General features: G+C 38.6%; 1 long non-coding RNA gene across 1 annotated transcript in view; it reads left to right on the top strand.

The window, feature by feature from the left end:
- Positions 1 to 7,238, top strand: part of LOC110267629 — a 14,231-nt gene extending 6,993 nt beyond the window's left edge. Inside the window, exon 3 of the long non-coding RNA XR_002355462.1 lies at positions 7,125 to 7,238. This is a non-coding gene — a long non-coding RNA (uncharacterized LOC110267629). The remainder of the gene's footprint in view (positions 1 to 7,124) is intronic.

Here is a 7,548-nt window from a genome sequence, read left to right as displayed (position 1 = left end):
GCCAGAAACAGGTTACAAGTTGGAGTTAAATGCCCAAAACAGGTTACAACCTGGCGTTTAACTCCAAAAACAGCCTAGGCACGTGTAAAGCTCAAGTCTCAGCCCCAGCACACACCAAGTGTGCCCATGAAGTGGATTTATGCACTATCTACCATAGTTTACTCATTTTCTGTAAACCTAGGTTACTAGTTTAGTATTTAAACAACTTTTAGAGATTTATTTTGTACCTCATGACATTTTCACGTTTTACATTGTATCTCTATAGCATGAGTCTCTAAACCCCATGCTTGGGGGTGAGGAGCTCTGCTGTGTCTCGATGAATTAATGCAATTACTTCTGTTTTCTATTCAATCACGCTTGTTTCTATTCTAAGATACTCGCTTGTACTTAACCGTGATAACTGTGATGATCCGTGACACTCATCATCATTCTCAACCTATGAACGCGTGCCTGACAACCACTTCCGTTCTACCTTAGATTGAGTGTGTATTTCTTAGCCTCTTGGTTCATGATCAGAGTTTTTGTGGTATAGGCTAGATTTATTGGCGGCCATTCCTGAGATCCGAAAAGTCTAAACCTTGTATGTGGTATTCCGAGTAGGATCTGGGAGGGGATGACTGTAACGAGCTTCAAACTCACGAGTGCTGGGCGTAGTGACAGACGCAAAAGGATCAATGGATCCTATTCCAACATGAATGAGAACCGACAGATGATTAGCCGTGCGGTGACAAAGCATTTGGACCATTTTCACTGAGAGGACAGATGGTAGCCATTGACAACGGTGATCCACCAACATACAGCTTGCCATGGAAGGAGACCTGCGTGCGTGAAGAAGAAGACAGTAGGAAAGCAGAGATTCAGAAGATAGAGCATCTCTAAAACCTCAATCTGTTCTCCATTACTGCATAACAAGTATTATTTAATTTATGCTTTTTACTCTTCATAAATATAATCACTCTTATCATTGATCTCCTGACTAAGAATTACAAAATAACCATAGCTTGCTTCAAGCCGACAATCTCCGTGGGATCGACCCTTACTCAGTAAGGTATTACTTGGACGACCCAGTGCACTTGCTGGTTAGTGGTACGAGTTGTGAAAAGTGTAATTTACAATTCGTGCACCAAGTTTTTGGCGCCGTAGCCGGGGATTGTTCGAGTTTGGACAACTGATGGTTTATTTTGTTGCTTAGATTAGGAAAATTTTTCTTTTTTGGTTTAGAGTCTTCTATATTGTTTTTGGTTAAAATTTTAAAATCCTTATTTTATTTTTCTAAATTATTTTCGAAAATTTTTAGAACCAATAACTTCATGATTTAATCTTCTGTTTGAGTTTAGTTTCATATTTTAAGTTTGGTGTCAATTGCATGTTTTTATTTTCCTTTAAATTTTCGAATTTGTGTTCATTGTTTTTTCTTGATCTTCAAGTTGTTCTTACTATTTTTCTTGTTTGATCTTTAGTTTTTCCTGTTCTGTGTCTTTTATTATTTTTCTTGTGCATTTTCAAATTATCAGTATTCAAAAAAATTTTATACATTAAATACCTTTATTAAAACACTTTAAATTTATAGCTCAATTGACTAGAGCAGTGTGCTTATGTTCTTGGTAATTGGGAATTTTCCTTTTAAAACTTTTTCAAAAATAACTTTTCTTTGATTAAATCTCATGTCAAACTTTTAAGTTTGGTGTTTTCTTGTTAACTTTTTTTTTTCGAAAAATTATTTTTAGTTTTCTAAAAGTTTTAAGTTTGGTGTTCTTTTTATGTTCTTGTGAGTCTTCAAAGTGTTCCTGAGGCTTCTCTATGTTTCAATCTTAAAATCTTTAAGTTTGGTGTTCCTTGGTGTCTTTCCTCCAAAACTTTCGAAAAAAACAAGGAGCATTAGATCTAAAAATTTTAAGTCTTAGGTCATTTTATTATTTTTCTCTTTCCTCATTAAATTTAAAAATATCTTTTCTCTTTAATTTAAATTGAATTTTCGAGAATTACTTTTAAAAATTCAGATTTTTATTTTAAAAATCAAATCTTTTCAAAATTCAAAATCTTTTTCAAAAATCATATCCAAAGTTTTTCAGATCTTCTCAATTAAGCAATTATTTTCATTTTCAAATTTTTTTTTTTAAGTTTTCGAAATTTACATTTTAAATTCTAATTATTTTATTTTATTTCATCTTATTATTTTTATTTATCATAATAATTTGGTTTGATCTACTTCAATAAAATAAAAACAAAAATATATTTTCTTTGCAATTCATATCAATTCCATTTTATCCATCATGGATCTAAGTGGAAATGAACAGTCCAAAAGGACTCTGGGGTCATATGCTAATCCCACTACTGTTGCATATGAGAGTAGTATCTGTATACCTCCCATCAAAGCAGGCAGTTTTGAGCTAAATCCTCAGCTCATTGTCATGGTGCAGCAAAACTACCAGTATTCCGGTCTTCCGCAGGAAGAACCTACTGAGTTTCTGGCACAATTCTTGCAAATTACTAACACAGTACGTGACTAGGAGGTAGATCAGGATGTATATAGGCTGTTACTGTTTCCGTTTGCTGTAAAAGATCAAGCTAAAAGGTGGTTAAATAACCAACCCACAGCAAGCATAAGGACATGGAAACAGTTATCAGACAAATTCCTGAATCAATATTTCCCTCCAAAAAGGATGACACAGCTAAGGCTGGATATCCAAGGCTTTAAATAAGAGGATGATGAATTCCTTTATAATGCATGGGAGAGGTACAGAGGGATGCTAAGGAAATGTCCTTCTGAAATGTTTTCAGAGTGGGTGCAATTAGACATCTTCTACTATGGGCATACAGAAAGAGCTCAGATATCTCTAGACCACTCAGCTGGTGGATCTATACACATGAGAAAAACTATTGAAGAGGCTCAAGAACTTATTGATATAGTTGCTAGAAACCAGCATCTGTACATAAGTAGTGGGTCCACCATAAAAGAAGAAGCCAAAGCAGTGTCTACTGAACTTGGTCCTCCAGAACAAGTTGCTGAACTCAATCAACAATTGTGCTTTCTAACAAAACAACTAGCAGAATTCAAGGAGATGCTACAAGACACTAAAAATGCTAATAAAAATATGGAGGCACAATTGAATCAGACAAAACAGCAGTTATCAAAGCAGATAACAGAAGAGTGCCAGGCAGTTCAATTAAGAAGTGGGAAAATATTAAATACCTCACTTCAGAGCAGCAGAAAGCCAAGGAAAGAACAACTGACAGAGGATGAGCAAAATATTATCTAAAATCCCTCTGAAGACAATAAGAGCCCAGAGAGGAACAATTCTGGCGTTCAAACGCCAGAAACAGGCAAGGAGCTAGCGTCAAACGCCCAATGGAAGCTCAGTTCTGGCGTTCAAACGCCAGAAACAGGCAAGAAGTTGGCGTCCAACGCCAATCAAGCTTCTAACCCTGGCATCCAAACGCCAGTGAGGGATCAGACACACACAAGTGCTGATAGCAACCCCTCTAAAAAGGCTTCTCCAACCACCTCTGTAGGAAATAAACTTGCAGCAACCAAGGTTGAGGAATACAAAGCCAAGATGCCTTATCCTCAAAAACTCCGCCAAGAGGAGCAGGATAAGCAATTTGCCCGTTTCGCATACTATCTCAGGACTCTTGAAATAAAGATTCCGTTTGCAGAGGTACTTGAGCAAATACCCTCTTATGCCAAGTTCATGAAAGAGATCTTGAGTCATAAGAAGGATTGGAGAGAAACTGAAAAAGTTCTCCTCACTGAAGAATGCAGTGCAGTCATTCTGAAAAGCTTCCCAGAAAAGCTTAAAGATCTCGGGAGCTTTATGATACCATGCATATTAGAGGGTAATTGCTCCAAGATAGCTTTATGTGATCTTGGGGCAAGCATCAACCTAATACCTGCATCCACTATCAGAAAGCTTGGTTTAACTGAAGAAGTCAAACCAACCCGAATATGTCTCCAACTTGCTGATGGCTCCATTAAATACCTATCAGGCGTGATTGAAGACATGATTATCAGGGTTGGGCCATTTGCCTTCCCCACTGACTTTGTAGTGCTGGAAATGGAGGAGCACAAGAGTGCTACTCTCATTCTAGGAAGACCTTTCCTAGCAACTGGACGAACTCTCATTGATCTCCAAGGAGGGGAAGTAACCCTGAGAGTCAATGAGGATGAGTTAAGTTGAATGCTGTCAAAGCCATGCAGCATCCAGACACATCAAAAGACTGCATAAAAGTTGATCTTATTGACTCTTTGGTAGAGGAGATCAGCATGGTTGAGAGTCTCGAATCAGAACTGGAAGACATCTTTAAAGATGTTCAGCCTGATCTGGAGGAATCAGAGGAATTGAAAGAGAGGAAGCGCTACTTCAAGTGTTAAGGACACACAAGACAGCTCTTGGGTGGTCCATAAGTGATCTTAAGGGCATCAGCCCAGCAAGATGCATGCACAAGATCCTATTGGAGGATGATGCTAATCCAGTGGTTCAACCACAGAGGCTGCTAAATCCAGCCATGAAGGAAGTGGTGCAGAAAGAGGTCACCAAGTTACTAGAGGCTGGGATTATTTATCCTATTTCTGATAGCCCCTGGGTGAGCCCTGTCCAAGTTGTCCCCAAAAAGGGAGGCATGATAGTGGTTCATAATGAAAAAATGAACTGGTTCCTACAAGAACAGTTACAGGGTGGCACATATGTATTGACTACAGAAGGCTCAATACAACCACCAGAAAGGATCATTTTCCTTTACCATTCATAGACCAGATGCTAGAAAGACTAGCAGGTCATGATTATTACTACTTTTTGGATGGCTATTCAGGCTACAACCAAATTGCAGTAGATCCCCAGGATCAAGAGAAAACAGCATTCACATGCCCATCTGGAGTATTTGCCTACAGAAGGATGCCATTTGGGCTATGTAATGCACCTGTAACCTTTCAGAGATGCATGCTCTCTATTTTCTCTGATATGGTGGAAAAATTTCTAGAAGTCTTCATAGATGACTTCTCAGTATATGGAGACTCATTTAGCTCCTGTCTTGATCACCTGACACTGGTTCTGAAAAGATGCCAAGAGACTAACCTGGTTTTAAACTGGGAAAAATGCCACTTTATGGTGACTGAAGGGATTGTCCTTGGGCACAAGATTTCAAACAAGGGAATAGAGGTGGATCAAGCTAAGGTAGAGGTAATTGAAAAATTACCACCACCTGCTAATGTTAAGGCAATCAGAAGCTTTCTGGCGCATGCATGATTCTATAGGAGGTTTATAAAGGATTTTTCAAAAATTGCAAAACCTCTGAGCAACCTGCTAGCTGCTGACACGCCATTTGTGTTTGACACAGAGTGTCTGCAGGCATTTGAAACTCTAAAAGCTAAGCTGGTCACAGCACCAGTTATTTCTGCACCAGACTGGACATTATTCGAACTAATGTGTGATGCTAGTGACCATGCCATTGGTGCAGTATTGGGGCAGAGGCATGACAAGCTTCTGCATGTCATTTATTATGCTAGCCGTGTTCTAAATGATGCCCAAAAAAATTACACAACCACAGAAAAATAATTGCTTGCAGTGGTTTATGCCATTGACAAGTTTAGATCATACTTAGTAGGATCAAAAGTGATTGTATACACTGACCATGCTGCTCTTAAATATCTACTTACAAAGCAGGATTCAAAACCCAGGCTAATAAGATGGGTGTTGCTTCTGCAAGAGTTTGATATAGAAATAAGACACAGAAAAGGGACAGAAAACTAAGTGGCTGATCATCTGTCCCGGATAGAACTAGTAGAAGGGGCATTCTTTCCCTCTATTGAGATCTCTGAAACCTTTCCAGATGAGCATTTGTTCGCCATTCAGGAAACACCATGGTTTGCAGACATTACAAACTATAAAGCTGCAAGGTTCATACCCAAGGAGTACAGCAGGCAACAAAAGAAAAAATTAATTACTGATGCAAAGTACTACTTGTGGGATGAACCCTATCTCTTTAAGAGATGTGCAGACGGAATAATCCGTAGGTGTGTGCCTAGAGAAGAAGCACAGAAGATCTTATGGCATTGCCATGGGTCACAATATGGAGGCCATTTCGGAGGTGAGCGAACAGCCACCAAGGTCCTCCAATGTGGCTTCTACTGGCATACCCTCTATAGAGATTCCCGAGAGTTTGTACGTAGCTGTGATAGTTGCCAGAGATCTAGTAATCTGCCTCATGGTTACGCCATGCCTCAACAAGGAATCTTGGAGATTGAGTTGTTTGATGTATGGGGTATTGACTTCATGGGGCCTTTCCCACCATCATACTGAAACACTTATATTCTGGTGGCAGTTGACTATGTATCCAAATGGGTAGAGGCCATTGCCACACCCACTAATGATACTAAGACAGTGCTGAAGTTCCTCCAGAAATATATCTTCAGCAGGTTTGGTGTCCCTAGAGCACTAATTAGTGATGGGGGTGATGACAAGTCATCTTAGCCTAATTTCACTAGCCTTTTTATTTTGTTTTCAATTGATTTTATGCACTTTCTTGAGCCATAAGTAAGCCAATTGGGTAGAATTTCATGTTTCCTTTGATTCAATCAACCATGGATAAATTAATGTAATTTCATGAGATTTTGTGCTATAACGATCATATATTATGAAAAAATAACAATCTCATGATTTTGAGCATTGCTTTGATGTCTTTGATTGATTGATGATAGGTGAAAAGAGCTTTGAAAAAGGTTAAAGAAAGAAGGAATGGCAAAGAGCAAGAGAGAACAAAAAGCTTGAGCCAAAGCTTGCCTCAAACTTTAGCTCAAACTTTTGGAGGAGCTTGACTACACCCTGGAGGGAGCAAAAGCTTACGCCAACGTTTGACCTCAAGCTTTTAGGCAAACATTGGCGCGTGAACTTGCTCAGTGAACTGTTCAATTTCTGGAACTTCATCTGTGAACTGTTCAATTTCTGGGTATGTTCATTGTGTTGTGTTGTCTTGTGTTGTTTAATTTCATACATGTTTTACTAATTTCAGTTATCCAAGTGGCGGTGGTAGTAGTGGTCTTTATGCTGCATCTCTTTCTTCTACTGATCAGGGTGGGAATGAAGGTGAAGATCATCCCACCGAAGCAGATTTGCAACAAGTTCTTGTAGATTTTGATAATTGATAAATCATGATGTTGGGATTTAACATTTAGATATGCTTTTATTACTATTTAACTTTTGAGTTTGGATTTTGATAAGATCATATGTATTTGGTTGATGATATTTTATGTAGTGTTTTTAATTTCGAAGATATTTTAAGATTTGTATCAGACTATAATTATATTTTAGGATGTGTATTTATAATTTATTTATTATTTTACTCTAAAACGGTTTTTCCGGTTGGACCACCGGTTGAACCGGTTAGACCAATGAACCAGTGAACCAGTGACTAGAACGGTTTGATGACCGGTCCGGTTTTCTGAACCTTGTTGGCGCCACAACAAATACACCCTGGAGAGAGCAAAAGCTTGCGCCAACGTTTGACCTCAAGCTTTTAGGCAAACGTTGGCGCCACAACAAACACACCCTGGAG

Source organism: Arachis ipaensis, chromosome B02 (assembly GCF_000816755.2).
Source record: "Arachis ipaensis cultivar K30076 chromosome B02, Araip1.1, whole genome shotgun sequence".
NCBI lineage: Eukaryota > Viridiplantae > Streptophyta > Magnoliopsida > Fabales > Fabaceae > Arachis > Arachis ipaensis.
This window is presented reverse-complemented; position numbering and strand designations above follow the sequence as displayed.